We start from the raw sequence: 19451 nt of genomic DNA on the forward strand, positions 1-19451 counted from the left end.
GGGTCGGCACCTGGTTTTCATGAGGTTCACCATGAATGGTGACACTTGATGCCAATCATTGGGTCACTTTACAGTGGGTGTATGTGTATTTGCAGGACCATTTTGTGCAGGGAGAGGTGGGCAGCCTGATGTGGGTGCTGCTCTTTCGAGGTGGTCTGAGGACTGGACTCTTCATACTTTCTGATATTAGAAGAACCATTCACATATCAGTGACTTCCTGGCCTCACGAGCAGCCAGGTGAGCCGCTGCTCTGCCTGTGGGTTCCTCCTCCTCCTCCTCCTCAATGTGGGTGGCAGATGTGGATGGGGCCTCCTCAAGCAGCACCCCTCTCTGTTGTGCCATGTTGTGCAGGGAATAACACACCACTATAATGTGGTGTTCTGGTGCGTATTAAAGCGCTCTCCCAGAACGATCAAAGGCACCTAAATTGCATCTTGAGCATCCCTATAGCATGCTCAATTGTAGGCCTGGTGGCGATGTGGCTGTTATTATATCGACGCTGTTGCTCAGTGATGGGGTTCCTCAGAGGTATCATGAGCCATGTGTGCAGGGGGTATCCGTTTTCCCTGAGGAGCCAGCCTTTAACCATGTTCGGTGCTTGGAAGAGGGGTGGGATGTTGGATTCCCTCAGGATGAAGGAATCGTGGCGGCTGCCAGGGAATCTGGCACACATGTGAAGGAATCTTTTGCGGTGGTCACAAACAAGCTGAGCATTAATAGAGTGATACCCCTTTCTGTTGATGAACAGTCCTGGTTCGTGTGGAGGTGCCTGTATTGTTATATAGGTGCAATCGATTGCACCCTGCACCCGTGGGAAGCCAGCCACAAAATGGAATCCCACTGCCCTCTCCGTCTGGCTGAGGTCGTCATTGGAGAAGTTGACGTACTGCGAGGCCCTGCGAAACAAGCCTTTGTGACCTGCCTTATGCACTTGTGTGCAGATGACTGAGAGACCCCGGCGATGTCCCTGGTGGCACCTTGGAAGGATCTGGGGGTGAAGAAGTTGAGGGCAGTGGTGATTTTGACAGCGATGGGTAATGAGATGCCGCTCTGCCCAGCCAGGAGCAGCTCAGCATGAAGAAGGCTGCAGATGTCTGCGACTACCTGGCGACTCACTCTCAGCCTCCGTATGCACTGCTCCTCAGAGAGGTCCAGGAAGCTGAGCCTCGGTCTGTAGACCCTCTGCCGAGGGTAGTGCCTCCTGCGACATCGCTCTCTCTGTTGTTGCCCTCTGTGCTCTTGTGCAGGTGCCTGTGGTGCAGCACTGTGTTGTGGTGGTGGAATTGCACACCGTGCCTGGTGAGGCTGGTGATGTTTCTTGTTCTCGGATGTAGTGGTGAATGCAGCCATGGTGCCCACCCTCAACCTGATGGTGTGAGTTTGAGGGGGTCCGAAAACTTGGTAAGTATGTGTGAACAGAAGAATTCTGAATGGAAACTAAGAATTTTCAGTGAAAACACAAAGATCTCACAGCCAAAAGTTTGTGTGAAAGAACTGAGTGCCCTGCAGCAAGAACTCACCTTTTCTCCCCATCTGTCAAACAAGCATTTGAATGTGCAACTGGCTGCTGGCTGAAACACGTCTGGTAGAACATGGAGTGTTTCCCACAGCACGGGAAACACACTGAGGATGTTTGAAAATCGAACCCCTGCCTTAATGTTGAAAAAATTAAGTACTTCAAGTATCTAAATAAGTCTCTTAACTATCATCCCGCCGGCTTTAATTGCCGATGGGACTTCCGTATTCGAGAGGAGCGCGCACCCAGACGCGTCAGTGGGGAACTTGGAAGTCTGCGGGTTGGAGCCGGGTTCCAAACCCACTTGGGATTTCCCCGATTTTCAGAGCCCCCCCCGCCCCCACTACTTCACTCAAAAATCAAGCCCCTAGTATCTCAGGGCAAAAGTGCCCACAATTCAATACTACATTGTTAGTCTTGTTCAGAAAGGCCAAAAGAATGACTGGTGTAGGATGTGGAGATACCATATTCATGTATTAATCCCAGGCTGGGCTTAAAGTAGGTTGTTTAGGGCACAGTATTCACTTTGCATCTAGCCAGTTCTACACTAGATATGGGGACCATTAAAGCAGAAATTGGGTGCAAAGGATGAAAAAAATATTTATGCTAGTGCAATTCATTTGAGTACAATATTTGCTACTCTTGAAAACAATATATTAAAATAGTGCTGGCAACAAACTGTATCCATTTTGCAACTGATGTACAGAATAATATAATATAAACATACACAATTCTAACACAAGTATCACAGGAGTGGCAGGAGAGCAGCAGCTGATACCAAATAGGGAAAATCTCACAAAGTGATATCATAGTCAGCACAGAGTGAGGAGCGGCAGAGCCAAGGAATTAGAGCTAAGTGTTTAATTCATCATTTACCTTAAGTATTAAGAGCATAATATCCTTTAGGTAAATAAATAGACCTAAGAGGCTAAATAGCCTGAATAGATCTAAGGGGACAAAATAAACTAAGTAGAGGAAACCAACATTAAACAGATCCAACTTGCATTAAATAAGTAGCTGCTGTACATAAATAATGAACCACAGAACCATAGAAAAGATACAGCACAGAAGGGGGCCATTCGGCCCATTGTGTCCGCGCCAGTATAATCAGAGTAATTAATTATTAATTAATTTCAAATCAAACTAATCCATCAGCTAATTAATACTAGATAACAAGTGATACTATTAGTTCTGGAAATAAATTACTACTAACTAATAAATAAATAACATTTAGAGATCGCAGCACAGGCAGTGCATCAGGACTGTGATATGTGGGAGTCTGTGGACAGTGTGACTGTCCAGGATTGCCACATCTGCAGGAAATGTCTTTGCCTTGAGTCACTCCAACTCAGTCTTTGAACTGGAGTACGAGTTAAAGACACTCCGACACATAAGGGAGGGGGAGGAATTTCTGGATAGTTTTATCTCACACCTCAGAGGAAAGCACAGGTCCAGGAAAGGGAGAGTGTGACTGTCAGTCAGCAGGGTTTGGGGAACCAAGGGAAGGTAAAGAAGGAGGTCCCGCAGGCACTGATCCTATCCAACAGGTACAATGTACTTGCTACCTGTGAGAATTAGGGTGAAGACTGCAGGGAGGACAGCCAGAATTCTGACCATGGCACCATGGAGCAGGAGGCAGTCCAAGAATGGGGGGAATGAGCAGAATAAAAAGGAGCAAAATTAAAAAACAGGACCTCATGGGTGGTAATCTCGGGATTACTACCCGTGCCACGTGCTAATTGGCGTAGGGATAGATCAGGAAGGTGAATGCATGGCTGAAAGAGTGGTGTGGGAAGGAGGGGTTACATTTCATGGGACACTGGCACCAGTACTGGGACAGGAAGAAGCTGTACCACTGGGACAGGCTCCACCTGAACTGGAATGGGACCAGTGTCCTGGTGGAAAGGATAAATAGGGCTGTGGATAGGACTTTAAACTAGTAAGATGAGGGGAGGAATCTAGTGAAAATAACATAAGCCTGAAGATAAAAGAAATAGGAGATGAGAGCAAAGGTCAGACCAAGATAAAGAATAAGGGTAATATAAATGGTCAGGGAACAGATAAGTATAAAATAACTGTTAAAAATAAAGTGAGTGGAACAATTAATAAAACCAAATTAAATTGCCTGTACAGCAATGTGCAAGCATCTGAAACAAAACAGGGGAACTGGAGGCAATAATTCGTAGTGAGGAGCCAGATGTAGTAGGGATAACTGAAACACAGCTTAATAAAAAAACAGGACTGGCAGTTAAATGTTGCAGGATATAATGTATTTAGAAAGGATAAGGAAGGAAGTGGGGGGGGGGGTGTACCTGTACTAATTAGAGATAACATAATGGCAGTAGAAAAAAGGGAAATAACCAACATTAAGATAAAAACAGAATCCATATGGATTGAAACAATGGATAAGAAGGGATCGATCACATTAATAGGGGTATTCAACAGACCACCTAATAGTGGAGGGAAAGTGGAGGAAGAAATGTGCAGGCAAACATCAAATGATAATCATGGAAGATTTCAACTACCCCCAAATAAACTGGTAAGAAGAGGTAGGGAAAGGGGAAAAGGGAATGGAGTTTTTATAGTGTGTTCAGGACTCCTTTCTTATCCAGTACATAAGAAGCCCAACAAGAGAGGAATGACTGCTGGATCTAGTAGTGAGAAATGAACCAGAACAGATGAGAGAAGTAAGCATAGGGGAACATCTATGCATTAGCGATAACATGATGAGGTTTAAAATAATAATTGAGAAAGACGTAAGTAAGACAAAGACCAAAGTCATAGATTGGAAAAAAGCTAATTTTGAGGAAATGAGAATGGAACCAGGGCAGGTAAACAGGAAAAAAACTGATATACAAAGAGATAGGACAGCAGTGGGAAATATTTAAAACGGTGATCAATAGAGTCCAGGAGAAATATATTCCACTAAAAAACAAGAACAAACTAGCCAAGAATGAAACACTATGATGAATAAAGAGATAAGGGTAAAATTGAAACTTAAAAAAAAGGCATAAGTACATAGACGATAAAGGAGAGAATGACAAAAGGGAACTTGAAGAGGTTAGGAAAGAAGTCAAAGAAAACTATAAGGAAAGCAAAGTGGAACTACAAAATTAAATTATCAAGGAATATAAAAATAAATAGTAAAGTATTCTGCAGACACATAAAAAAACAAAAGGAAAATCAGGATAGGGATACAGCCATTAAGGGATGCACAAGATAAAATCTTGTGGTAGTGACAGCGAAATGGCAGAAATATTGAAGTGACTTTGACTCTGTATTTACCAGGGAGACTAACAAGGCGAGTATGACATTAGAAGAAGAGATCAAAAAAGATATAAAGATATTTAAGATAGAAAGGGGGGAGATAATTGATAAACTAATCAAACTTAGAGAAGATAAAAAAGCAAACCAAGCACCGGGGTTCATTTCTAGAGGGATAGAACTGAAAAGCAGAGAAGTAATGTTAAACTTGTATAGAACCTTACACTGAGTCTACAGCAGAGGGAAAACTATTTAGTCCAACTGGTCTATGCCAGCATTTATGCTGCACATGAGTCTCCTTCCTCTTCTGCTAACCGGATCAGTATATCCTTCTATTACTTTCTCCCTCAAGTGCTTATCTAGCTTCCCCTTTAACGCATCTAAGCTATTTGCCTCAACAACTGCTTGTGGTAGTGCATTCCACATTCTTACCACTCTTTGGGTAAAGAAGTTTCTCCTTAATTCCCTATTGGATTTATTAGTGACCATCTTATATTTATGACCTCTAATTTTGGACTCCCCCACAAGTAGAAACATTTTTTCTACATCTATCCTATCAAATCCTTTCACTATCTTAAAGACCTAGCAGGTCACCCCTCAGCCTTCCTTTTTCTAGAAAAAAAGAGCCCCAGTCAGTTCAGCCTTTCCTGATAAGTATATCCTCTCAGTTCTGGTATCATTCTTGTGAATCTATTTTGTACCTTCTCCAATGCCTCTACATCCTTTTTAGAATATGGAGATCAGAACTGTTCACAGTACTCCAAGTGTGGTCTAACCAAGATTCTATACAAGTTTAACATAACCTCTCTTTTTTTCAATTTTTTCCCTCTGGAAATGAACCCCAGTGCTTGGTTTGCTTTTTTATGGCCTTATTAACCTGTGTCGCTATTTTTAGTGATTTGTGAATGTGTACCCCTAGATCCATTTGCTCCTCTACCTCATTTAGACTCTTTTTTTATCTAAGGAGTATGTGGCCTCTTTATTCTTCCTGCCAAAATGCACCACCTCACACTTAACTATATTGAAATTCATTTGCCAATTACATGCCCATTCTGCAAATTTATTAATGTCTTCTTGTATTTTGTCACATTCTTCCTTTGTGTTAACCACACTCCCCAATTTGGTGTAGTCCGCAAATTTCCGAATCCTGAATCGAAATCGTTAATGTAAATTGTGAACAACAGTGGTCCCAGCACCGATCTTTGTGGAACACCACTTCCCACCTTTTGCCAGTCTGAGTAGCTGCCCTTAACCCCTACTCTCTGTTTTCTGTTTTGTCGCCAACTTGCTATCCATTCTGCTACTTGTCCCCTGACTCCACATCTTAGTCATGAGTCTGCTATGTGGTACCTTATCGAAGGCCTTTTGAAAATCCAAATATATTACATCTACTGCCTACTTTTTGTTACTTCTTCAAAGAATTCAATAAGGTTGGTCAAGCATGACCTTTCCTTCCCTTAGCTGACTACTCTTTATTATATTTTCGGTTTCTACACGTTTTTCTATGACATCTTTGAGTAAAGATTCTAATTTCATTCCTACCACCGATGTTAAGCTAACTGGTCTATAATTCCCTGGACTTGTTCTATCTCCCTTTTTAAATATAGGAATAACATTAGCTGTCTGCCTGTCCTGCGTCCGCCTGGCACTATTCCCTTTTCAAATGAATTTTTATATATATGTAATAGTGCCTCTACTATCTCTTCCCTATCTTCTTTTAATATGCGCGGATGCAATCCATCCAGACCAGGGGTTTTAGTTTATCAATTATCTCCCCCCTTTCTATCTTAAATGTCTTTATATCATTTTTGTTCTCTTCTTCTAATGGCATACTCACCTTATTAGTCTCCCTGGCAAATATTGAGGCAAAGTAACTAGTCAATACTTCTGCCATTTCGCTGTCATTACCTGTGAGTTTATCTTGTGCATCCCTTAGTGGTCCTATCCAAATTATTAAAAGTAGTGACGCAGGTTAATAAGGTCATAAAAAAAGCAAACCAAGCACTGGGGTTCATTTCTAGAGGGACAGAACTGAAAGCAGAGAAGTTATGTTAAACTTATATAGAACTTTGGTTAGACCACACTTGGAGTACTGTGCACAGATCTGGTCGCCCTATTATTAAAAAAAGGATATAGAGTCATTGGAGGAGGTGCAAAAAAGATTCACAAGGATGATACCAGAACCGGGAAGATATACTTATCAGGAAAGACTGAACAGGCTGGGGCTCTTTTCTCCAGAAAAGAGAAGGCTGAGGGGTAACCTGCTAGAGGTCTTTAAGATAATGAAAGGGTTTGATAGGCTAGACGTAGAGAAAATGTTTCCATTTGTGGGGGAGTCCAAAACTAGAGGTTATAATTATAAGATAGTCACTAATAAATCCAATGGGGAATTCAGGAGAAATTTCTTTATCCAAAGATTGGCAAGAATGTGGAACGTGCTATCACAAGGAATAGTTAGAATCATAGAATCACAGAATGGTTACAGCACAGAAGGGAGGCCATTCAGCCCATCGAGCCAGTGCCAACTCTTTGTAAGAGCAATCCAGTTAGTCCCATTCCCCCACTCTTTGCCCGTAGCCCTGCAAATTTTTTCCCTTCAAGTATTTATCCAGTTGTTTTTTGAAAGCCACGATTGAATCTGCTTCCACCACCCTTTCAGGCAGCACATTCCAGATCATAACTACTCGCTGCGTAAAAAAGTTTTTCCTCATGTCGCCTTTGGTTCTTTTGCCAATCACCTTAAACCTGTGTCCTCTGGTTCTCGACACCTCTGCCAATGGGAACAGTTTCTCTTTATTTACTTTATCTAAACCCTCCTCTTAACCTTCTCTGCTCTAAGGAGAACAACCCCAGCTTCTCCAGTCTATCCAAGTAACTGAAGTCCCACATCCCTGGAACCATTCTAGTAAATCTTTTCTGCACCCTCTCTAAGGTTTTCACATCCTTCCTAAAGTGCGGTGCCCAGAATTGAACATAATACTCCAGTTGTGGCCGAACCAATGTTTTATAAAGGTTCAACATAGCTTCCTTGCTTTTGTATTCTATGCCTCTATTTATAAAGTCCAGGATCCTGTATGCTTTTTTAACCGCTTTCTCAACCTGTCCTGTTAAGGTAAATAGCACAGATGCACTTAAGGGGAAGCTAAATAGGTACATGTGGGAGAAAGGAATCAAAAGATATGCTGATAGGGTTAAATGAAGAGGGGAGGGAGGAGGCTGAGCATAAACACCAGCATGGACAAGTTGGGCCGAATGGCCTGTTTCTGTGCTGTAGACTCGATGGAACTCTATGTAACTAATTTATTGGTTAACTCTGATGGAGCTATTATCATAGAATCATAGAATGGTTACAGCATGGAAGGAAGCCATTCGGCCCGTCGAGTCCGTGCCGGCTCTCTGCAAGAGCAATCCAGCTAGTCCCACACCCCCGCCGTATCCCCGTAGCCCTGGAAATGTTTTCCCTTCAAGTACCTGAATTCCCCATTGGATTTATTGGTGACTATCTTATATTTATGGTCCTTGCTCTGGTCTCCCCCGCAAGTGGAAACATCTTCTCCACGTTTACCCTGTCAAACCCTTTCATAATCTTAAAGGCCTCTATCAGCTCACCCCTCAGTCTTCTCTTTTCTGGTGAAAAGAGCCCCAGCCTGTTCAGCCTTTCCTGATAGGTAGAACCTCTCAGTTCTGGTATCATCCTAGTAAATCTTCAGCTCTCCATAAACAGCGACTTAGCAAGGACCCTGTTTCAGCTGCGCTATGCCTGATCTGAGCCGAGGCACCATCGTTCCTGGTTTTCCTGGCAGGCCCAGATCTTTGGGAATGTGTTGAGGTTCTCTGTGCTTAACCTTATGATTGTGTTACCACATTGTAGTGGGTAAAATCATATATGTTCTTAATATAGAATTTCTAGTAAGTAATTAAGAATATTTAACTGATAAACATGCACAATGATGTCACAATCATTTTACATAGAATAGGTTAAAAATGCTGGAAACACTCAGCAGTTCAGGCAGTTTCTGTGGAGAGAGAAACAGAGTTAACGTTACAGGTCAATGACCTTTCATCAGAACAGAATGATGTTAGAGATAAACAGCTTTTAAGCCAATACAGAGCCAGAGAAAAGGCAGTGGGTGGGGGAGGGAGAATGCAGGAATAGAATGGATTGTGGGACAGGTGGAGAGACAGAAGTGGCACTAATCAAAACTGGAATACGGACAAAATCCAAACAGCACTTATGAATAACCATATATTTAGCAACGGGTGATTTCAAAATTTTACTAAATCTCGAGGTTCAAATGTTACAAATCATTTGAGTCACAAATCACTTGAGATTCACTCTCAGCTTATGCTTTCAACTTAATTCTGCAATTAGGCTACTGCTTTGTAATCACTCTCAGGTACTCAGTATTTTCTGTTTATTTATCTTTGATGTGAAGAACCATTGGTATGTTTTAAATTTGAAGCCTAATTATTCATAGTAGGTTTAACAATCTGTATTAATTATCAAAGCTATTTCGAATGTGGTACCGAAACCTGGGCACACAATTGCAGTACCTGTAGCAGCAGTGAATGATTCTGCCTTATTCAGGGCTGGAAGATTTCAGATATAAAAGTTACCATTGCATTATTATTCCAGCTGTTGCCAAGAAAAATAGGCAAAACCTTCTCTTGAGTACTACTAACCTGAAATAATGCTTATCCCTTATGACATTTTGTATTCACATCTCCACAGCTAGAGAGCAGGGGTCAGAGTGCAACTGTCTCTAGTGAAAGAGTAGAAGGTTCACTTTGGATTAAATAATGTACTCTGCCACCGTGGGTTACCGGCTTCTTGTTGATTCCAGAAACTCAATGTCATTAAAACAAGTAATATCATCTGGAATTATTCTGAAAATATTTCTAGAAGCCACAAAACACTGCAACCAATTATTGTAGCTAAAAGCCTGCAGAGGTTGAAAAACCACCACAAGACAATTCTGCAACATTCCTCACTTGTTAATGTGTTAGCTTGAAGAACAGGTCACGAGATCCCAATTTATTATAGTCTTCTGACTAGTGTATATTCGATTTGGCTTTTCAAATTAGCGCAATTAACTACTTGATAATGCTAATGATGTAACCTGGAGGGCCGTTAGCTCTTCATGATAGACTTCAGCTGATAAAATACAGCAAGTTCACTGATCTTTGAAGGTCTATGGGAAACAGCAGAATTAAAAGCAGGTCTGTTTCAGGAACTCTTTCCTCAGATTTTGATGCCACATTTACAATCACAGAATCGTGGCTCAAGAATAAGAGAGTTGTTATACAAAAAATAGTTGGACTGGAGCATGTTGCAGGCCAGAAGAAATTGAATAAGGTCATAATGTGGAGGGCTAATCTTCAACAATTTACATACTGGGCCGGCTGCATTCAGGAAGACGTGGTCCATGTGCAGCCTAACCAGCGATCCTTAAAGAGACCGGTGGAGGCCACCACTGAAAAGGTAAGTTTGTTAAAAAAATACTTATCTGAATGTGGAGATGGGAGGAGCAGGAATGCTCCTCCCGAGTCCATCGCAGTGCTGAAGACCACTGCCAGCCCCTGCTCATCCCCCTCCCGAACACCTCTGCCCTTCTCCTGATCGCCTATCCGGCCCTCCTGATTGCTTCCCCCCAACCCCCTCCCACGATCAACCGGAGGGCTGCTGCAGCTCAAAATTGAAATCCTTTTTGCCGGCGAGCTGCCTGCGGACCAATATGGGGTGTGTCTCGAGTCTACCCATTCCGGTACAGGGATCATTAGCAGGCCAGCGCGAGCCAATTTCTAGACCAATATGTTTGTAAATAAATGTGGAGGTCTGACCAATAGTATGATATAACTGCAACACCAGCCATATTTGTGAACTATCCTTCTGTTTAATATTTACTATGTCCTTTAAAAAAATATGCATCAATCCACAACTTTGCAATTTGAAAATGACAAAGGTTTTCTGTAATCAAAATTAATCTGTTCAGTGGTAACATAAGTTTAAAAAGTCACACAAGATAAAGTATCAGATTCTTGCTCTTTTTCTATCTGACTTCTGCCCATCAGACCTGGAAAGTGCAGTGAAAATAATGTTTAAATGCAATCTCAAATTAATTAAAGCAATACTGTCACCACATATTTGTTACAGAACCAATACAGAGTGGCACCACTCTCTATATTGAGGTTATGTTTAGTTAATTTTGCACTCCAAATGCCATCCCTCTTACAATACAAATCAGAAGAGCTCACGTCAAAGGGTGAGCCATTGAACAATAGCAATAGGCCGATTCCCTTCTTCCACTAGGATTTTTCCACCACATTTATGATTATAGTAGCACAAGTGCAGTAAAAAAATATGACTACCGAGTTGCAAACTAACTTGTTTGTATCACCTCTGCTGAGAGTTACCCAATGTGATGATTGTCTGGTGGAATTGCATTAGGTTGATTCTGATGTAATATGAGGAACCAACATAATTCCCATAGATTGAAGCTGTGGCACATTTTTGGTTAAAAGTAAAAGGAAATTTACTGCCCCTCTGATCTGAAGTGAGAGTGCTTAATAGTAACATGGGGATGGAGAGGGGTAACAAACATGAAAAAATGTTCAATTCTCCATGAGTTGCATCTCTCACTTTGCTGAGCACAATTATTTACACCTCAACACAAATCAAGAACTATGGATATTTGGGAATGATTGCAAGGCTGTGATCTTTCGGCTGCGGTGATCGTTACAAACACAGTATTTTGCGCTCGCAATTTGTATCCGTTTAATCCCCGGATGAGATTACTACCTTGTAATCCCTTTCAAGCATCCATTCTTTTCTGTATAATTATTTTCCAAAAATGCTATAACAATGACAGTGCTAAGAACAGTCTCAGTCTAGAGTATTTTTGGCACTACTGCATTTAGACTGCTCTTCTTTATTAAAAGGGCAGAATGCACATGTCCATCTACCTGCTGAAAATTATCAACATAATCTCATTGTACTGGGATTTCTTTCCCAAAACAATAATGATTGTTGTGGACAATATAATGGCTGGTTTGCATTATCAAAACAAATCATCAAGACTTAAGTTTATGACAATGTCTTCTGTGTGAAACATCAAAACAGTTTTAATCTAGTCTAGCAGTTTCAGTGAAGCATTTATGTTACTTACAAGGCCAAAACATAGTTTGTAGTTTCACAAAAAAAAATCTTAATGTCTGCTTGCACTTCCTGTCCACAAAAGCTTATTTCCTCTTGTCATGATTTTCGGTTATGCTTTGTATCACCATTTCCCATTCAATTTTATTATGTCAACTGTCATGATGTAGTTGCAGTCTCTAGCCACTAGGTTATTCTGTGTGATACTTTTCTGAAGTCTCTCTCCCAACATTGGTGCCATCTTATGTAAAAAAACTTATATTCATCAACTGACTGTGAGAATGATAGATTTTTGTTAGGCGAGGGTTTTAAGGGTTACAGAACCAAGGTGAGTAGATGGAGTTAAGATACAGATCAGCCATGATCTAATTGAATGGTGGAATAGGCTCGAGGGGCTGAATGGCCTACTCATGTTCCTACGCTCCTTCCTACGTTTCCAACACCACAGACAATTTACTAGTATGTAAAATATATACTTATGTGAAACTGAATTGCACAGGGCTAGTGAGGTAAGCATGAATTTTGTAATTCCAATCAAGCTGAGCCCATGTTCATCTTCATTTTCAATTGGTGGAATTTCCCATTTTACAAGGAATCGATGTCCAAACCAGCACAAAACTTTCAGTTTAGTCAAGTTTTCATTCATATTATATTTATTAAAATGACTACATAATGATTTTAGTTTGTACAGATCATTCTATTTTATTAGTGATGCCGTCCTTAAATTGGGGATGGGGGTACTTGTAATTGTTGGGCTTTGCTCAACGCCACCAATTGCTGATCTGCACAAAATCATACTACAATATTAGTGGCTTGGAGGCTGATTACTTGGAGTCATTGGCAGCTATTCTGAAACAGGTATCCAAGCTGAGGCCAGTTTGCTCAAACCAGTTAGCTTCAGCACAGACTCACTTTTTTATCATACACATATTACTAAAAACAGTTATAGATCCAATCTGTGCTTTGTTTGCAGATATCTTTTAATTAGTAATTTTATTTGGTGCAAACAAAATTTTAAAACTTTGTGAAATCCACAGCAGTGATAATATTATTAATTGGATCCATATCACATAGTGACACAACACTACCAGGGTTTGGACAAACAATCAAGTGATATGAATTGCTTTAAGCATCATTTAAAAAAAAACAAATTGAATCAAATTAAGGCCACTTTTGGTCATTAGTTTGCTTCAGTGACCATCCATACTATTAGTACAGAACAAGTTGATTACCACTAGATTAAAGACAAGTACTAAGGTAAAAAGGTCAATGTATTCAGCTGCTAAAAGTGATTTTTGTTTGAATCAATGCAATGAACACAAATTATAAAGATATTGTAATTTAAATTACATTAATCTTATATTAAACACAACCCAGTGATTCAATTAGCTTGGTTCATCGTAAACACCTTCATTCCTAAAATGGCCATTATCAATTAATGGTAATTATAAGCATTCTAACTATACCTCAATCTTTAATCAGTTCTTAACTCCCTATCCTAGAACAGAATATAACACAATACGAGGCCTATTTTCAATTTTTTAATGAAAGCGTTAGGATTTCATGGGTTTTTGAAATCAGGGACATAAAAATCTTTACTGTTGACTAGCTTTGCTATCTAGCGAATAGTTGTATGATACAACAGATTTATCGTTGCTCCCTTATTTAAGTGTCAGTGATTCATATTAGTTTGAGAATGATGAGTCCTATTTTCAAAGTCTCAAATTTTCTATTGTTTCTATTTTATGGCATCTTAAATTAGATATTATCACTTCTTGTTGACTTTTATTATTGTTCACTTGTAAAACAATTTAGGACAGTATAGTTGCTTGAAAGAGGCACATCTATGACCATGATTTTATTTTTTTAATACCAAAATACTACAGTGATGTTTCACTCAGATTTTATACTTCTTCAGGAAGTTGAACATAAGAACTTATGAAAGCATTAAAGGAGAAAAGGCTAGTTAGCCTTTCAAATCTGTTCTTACGGGCAATCCACAGCATGGGATTCGACCCATCCCATACAATCCTTCAGGAAAAGGTTCTGCGATGTTTGTCACTGCACCACAAACAAGCAAAACTCCACAATGCCCATCCAACCATACATCGATACTTATCATTCATTAACAGTTGTCTTCAATGTACGGCTATCCCATTGTCCCAGCAATCCAGAAACTGCCATGTTCCATACAAACAAAGAAATCAAAAAGTCTGACCAAAATGGTCAAGTATTATTAAAACAGCAAAGAATGTTAATGTTTTGGGAGTGTCATCCCGAATGAACATTTTGTAGAATGAATACTGACCCCAGTTTAATGCTATGAATGTTTCCAGTTTTCGTTCTTTTAATTCAAACCTAATAAAGCATTGTGCTCAGTCATAAGTAGCATATTCAAAACAGAACACTTTTTTTGTATTTCCTGAGGTCTGAATTCACCAAGATAAATTGTTCAGGCAGATATTCTCTCTTTTCCAAGCATACTGAGAGTAATGCATCAAACTAACAGACCATCAGATAAATGTTTGCCAATAATTGTGCGGCTCAAAATATAAATTAAGCTTGTATAAATTTTGCTCTTGCAGAACCATCCTCAATAAGAGAAGTGTAATGTTACAGTGAAGACCATAACTGGGTTACATTTATTATACCCATCATGAAATTTATAGTCAAATTAAAAATTATGGAAAAACTGATATGTTCAACAATTTGAGTCAAGCACCTGCCTTTTAAATGTCTAATAAATTTACCATTTTTAAGCACACATACACATCCACACATACATGCAATCTTGTACTGTATGGCATGTTGTTGTACAAGAGCTAATTCACTTGGCAAAAAACACTGTTTATGTTTCCAACAATAGCTTTTGACTAGTTAGAAATCTGCGAATATGAACTGCAACTCAATGCACTTACTAGCTACTATTACTTTTTGATATACAGTACAACTCCTTCCCTAACCCCAAGTATATACAAGTGAGGAAAGTTAGCATCAATAAAAGAGAGAAGACAACTTTCTGTTGAAATGACTTTAATATAAGTGGGCAATTGGGATATATCTGTAAACTCTTGAGAAATTCCTTTGATTTATTGGTATCACAATTAAGATGTAACATCAAGGTTAAATCAAGGATACAGAATCTCCACACTAGCAACAACTTGCATTTATAATAGTTCCTTTAACATAGTAAAACCTCCCAAGGTGCTTCAAGGGGCACCACAAGTAATTCTTTAGATTGTTAGCCTCACCTGAAATTAACACCATAGGGGTAATTTTTAACTTTTATTGCTGGATGAAAAATCGGTGATAGCGAATCGACAGTCTGTTTTACATCTAGCCTGATTTTCTTTTCCATTGACTGCACTCGGTCAAAAGGTTGCTCACCGTTGATTGAGTGCTGGTGAATTTTTTCACATCAGCAAAGAGCAGACTATTCTGTAGCCCAGATCCAGAGGGCCATCTAACATCTTTTTAAACTTTAAAAATAGATGGGGAGAAAAAAGTAAAAAATTACGTTCAAGATTCGAATTGTCCTTAGATCAGCAACTCACAACAGCAGTTATACTGCACTTTATGTGACAATAAGCTGCAGTGCCCATTTATGAGGTGAAAAACAGGCGCTGAAGGGTTCAAAATGGCACGCGCGTGTTCATTACGACACCAGGTAGTTGTTGCACACAATATTGTTTAGGGGGCCCTATAGTCGTCCAAGGTATCCACCTGAAACTGGCATTAAGCTCATTGCCTATTCAGAGCAGGGGGCTTAACGCCTATTTCAGACCCATTCCCAAAATTGTTTGGCGACTAACTGCAGCATCCCTCGTGCATGCTGTGGCCAGTTTTCTCAAGTGCAGAGCAGCTAAACCTATGGTCTTTAAATAGACCGCTAGAGGATGCCACCAAAAAAGGTAAGTAAAAAATGCTTTACTGAATGTGAAGCCACAAGGAGCAGCCGTGCTCCTCCTGGTTCCACATTACAACTGCGGGCCACTGCCAACCACTGCTCACCCCCCTCCTGATCTCCCCCAAACGGAGTCACGATTGCTCCGGTGTCAGCCAATCGACATCCTTTTCACGACCAGCCAAAGTCGGGTGAAAATCCATTTCTAGGCCCTTGTCATGTCAACACAGAAATTGCAGTATAACTGGCCTAATTTTTTTAATGCTTTGTTCTGGAGAAATTGCTTTCTATTGATTACAAGAAATATTCGACAGTGTGTTCATGGGCAAACACTGGAAAAATGGCATTTCAATTTTCATTTTAAGCAGTATTACTAAAATGGGCGCAGCAATTAGGGGCAAATGAATCAGTCCCTAGAAGCACAGGGTCAAGTTTTAGAAAAGCTGTGTCATTCAAAATGGCTGGCTGTTGGGGAACAGAGATTGCAAATATCTCTCTCTCTCTCTCTCTCTCACACACACACACCCCTGAGCTAATGGGTTTGCTAGATGAATAACTCAATCTCAACTGTAAATTGATTTAATTAAGGAATTAAATCCATTGTCATTTGTAGCCTTGCAATATTTTCCATAGTTAATATTAAATGTAAATGTAACCAACAGATATGACTTTATTTATTTTTTTTAAACTTTCCAAACCATAGCTTTATTTGTTTTGTAGGTACACAGTGCTGGAGGAAGCCATTGTGGAGCATCTAAATTTGGGGGTGGTTCCTTCACGAAATTCAATCCTGAATCTGCGATACACCATCTTCAGGTGCCTCATGCGACCTATACCAGTTGTGTAAGTCAAATTAATGCAAATAAGTTTGATCATTATAGGGGCATTCTGACTAATGCTGCACTAAAATACAAATATACAAATGTCATCTGTATTTCATATTACAGGAAGGATATAGATAGGTGCTTGAAAAAAAAACATGGTTATAAAGAGTGATCAGCAGAGTGGGATTATGCTGAGAAAGATACCAATGCAAACTTGTTGGGTTGAATGACCTGTGCTGTAGTATTCTATGATTCTGAACTCAAGAACACTTGAATGCTGATGTTGTTTGACAGCTAACGAAACAGTGGCAAAGTCCAACTCTTGATTTTACACTAAGGCTTATGACATTTAAAGAGGAAACCAGAGCACTTTAAAAATTAAATTCTTTGAAGTAAAAATTGTGCCAATTCCCTCAATAATTTCACTGGTTCCTAAGAATTTTTGGTAAGAACCCTGAGAATTTTGAACAACTGTTTAAAACTCCCAATTTTACATACCAGAAACTCCAAGTTAAATCTGCAGTTGGTATTAACCTACATAAGACTCTATAATTCTATGATAAGACACACAAAGGAAGTACAGACAGTTTGAATCTGGAATTAGTTGAGTTGTAGCCCAGTTAGTGGAGATTAAATGTCATGTTCAACTCCCATTTTGCAATGTCCTTCGTTGCCCAGCAACCAGAAATGACAACAATAATGTGACAACAACACATCTACATATTTATTACTAATTTACTTAACTTGATAAGGATGTAAAGCACAATAAAATAAACCAAACCAAATGGAGGTAAAACTAGAGGCACCATTTCAATATCTTTTTTTTATAACAACTAGGTCTGTAATTACCTATGTGGCTTTGAGTTTTAATGTTATTTTCTATTTTATATTTCACTGCACACATAACTGGGGAGGTAGGAATATCAGCACAATTATATCTCCAGACCAGAACAATAAAGCAATTGTCTTGAGGTTTGTCCATACCCCAACTGGATAATGGGTGTATTTTGACTGCTGGAATAACAGTTCTAGGAATGCACCTCAGGAGGGACAATTCTACAGCTTTTGTATTCAATTATTTTGTTTATTAGACTATAATTTTGCACAGCAAACACAATTAGTCATTTATTTGTAACTGAACTCTAACATCTATGTAACTTTACATATGGTTAGATAATGTCACAACAATGCAATACCTTTGTTAACCTTTCACTTGTCTGTTATATTTTCATCAGGACTTCTGTTTATGTTCTTATCTCTTATAGTGGATTATCCAAGACCTTCACACCTGTTTATATTTCCTTCCTTTTTACACTGACCTCTGTTATTATGTTGAGGTGTGCCTCTTTTCTACAAACATTTTCTGAGATTCATCTACTAGCTAACAGAATTTATTCATTCTCAGGATGCGGGCGTTGCGTATAGTAGTGTAGTGGTTATGTTGCTGGACCAGTAATCCAGAGACCCAGACTAATAATCCAGCGAATCAAATCCCACCATGGCAGTTTCAGAAATTGAATTCAGTTTTTTAAAAAAAATCTGGAAATAAAAAGCTGGCAACAGTAAAAGTGACCACATAGCTGTCGGACTGTCATAAAAACCCAATTGGTTCACTAATATCCTTTAAGGAAGGAAACTCGATCTGGCCTATATTGGACTCCAGTCTCCACACCATCACAGTCAACTTTTAACTGCCTTCTGAAGTGGCTGATCAAGACATTCAGTTCAGAGAAACTAGGAATGGATAATAAAAGTCGGCTTTGCTCGCAACACCCGCATCCTGAGAATGAATAAATTCTGTTAGCTAGTAGATGAATCTCAGGAAATGTTTGTAGAAAAGAGGCACACCTCAACATAATATCAGAATATAGAAGGACCTGGATAACATTCAGACTTGGGCTGAAAAACATCAGGTAACATTTGTGCCACATAAGTGCCAGCTTGAACAAGAAACAACCCAGCCTCAGATCCTCAATGGAATTGCCATTGCCAAGCCACTTCACTATTCTGGGTCAATATCCTGGAATACCCTACTAAACACTATTGTGTGATTATCATCACTATAAGGATTGAAGTAGTTCAAGGTGAAGGCTGACATAAGACCATAAGAAATAGGAGCAGGAGGTGGCCATACAGCCCTCGAACCTGCTCCGCTATTCAATAAGATCATAGCTGATCTTCGACCTCAGCTCCACTTTCCCGCCCGATCCCCATATCCCTTGTTTCCCCTAGAGTGCAAAAATCTATTGATCTCAGTCTTGAATACACTCAATGACTGAGAATCCACAGCTCTCTGGGGTAGAGAATTCTAAATATTCACGACCCTCTGAGTGAAGAAATTCCTCCTCATCTCAATCCTAAATGTCCAACCCCTTATCCTGACACAATGCGCCCAAGTTCTAGACTCTCCAGCCAGGGGAAACATCCTCTCAGCATCTACCCTGTCAAGCCCTCTTAGATCATTATATGTTTCAATGAGATCATTCTTCTAAACTCTAGAGAGTATAGGCCATTCTACTCAATCTTTCCTCATAGGACAATACCTCTCATCCCAGGAATCAATCTAGTGAACCTTCATTGCACCGCCTCCAAGGCAAGTATTTCCTTCCTTAGGTAAAGAGACCAAAATTCCACATAGTACTCCAGGTGTAATCTCACCAAAGCCCTGTACAATTGCAGCAAGACTTCCTTACACTTGTACTCCAACCCCCTTGCAATAAAGGCCAATATACCAGCACCTTTCCAGAGCAACTATGGACGGGCAATAAATGCAGCTTTGCCAAAATTGCG

The 19451-nt window shown here is 39.8% G+C and overlaps 1 protein-coding gene and 1 long non-coding RNA gene across 4 annotated transcripts in view; one reads left to right on the forward strand and one right to left on the reverse strand.

Annotated features, from left to right (window-relative positions):
- The window catches only part of pde4d (phosphodiesterase 4D, cAMP-specific), a 642699-nt gene that overhangs the window by 566084 nt on the left and 57164 nt on the right, over nt 1-19451 (reverse strand). The window lies entirely within an intron of this gene.
- LOC137323028 (uncharacterized) overlaps nt 1-19451 on the forward strand; it is a 143090-nt gene that overhangs the window by 42991 nt on the left and 80648 nt on the right. For 2 of the 3 annotated variants that reach the window (XR_010963278.1, XR_010963276.1), the window contains exons 1-2: nt 10058-10262; nt 16558-16680. This is a non-coding gene — a long non-coding RNA (uncharacterized lncRNA). Of the gene's footprint in view, nt 1-10057; nt 10263-16557; nt 16681-19451 lie in introns of those variants that run through there. The other variant, XR_010963277.1, reaches the window with a different exon arrangement.

This window comes from Heptranchias perlo, chromosome 1 (genome assembly GCF_035084215.1).
Source record: "Heptranchias perlo isolate sHepPer1 chromosome 1, sHepPer1.hap1, whole genome shotgun sequence".
Lineage (NCBI taxonomy): Eukaryota > Metazoa > Chordata > Chondrichthyes > Hexanchiformes > Hexanchidae > Heptranchias > Heptranchias perlo.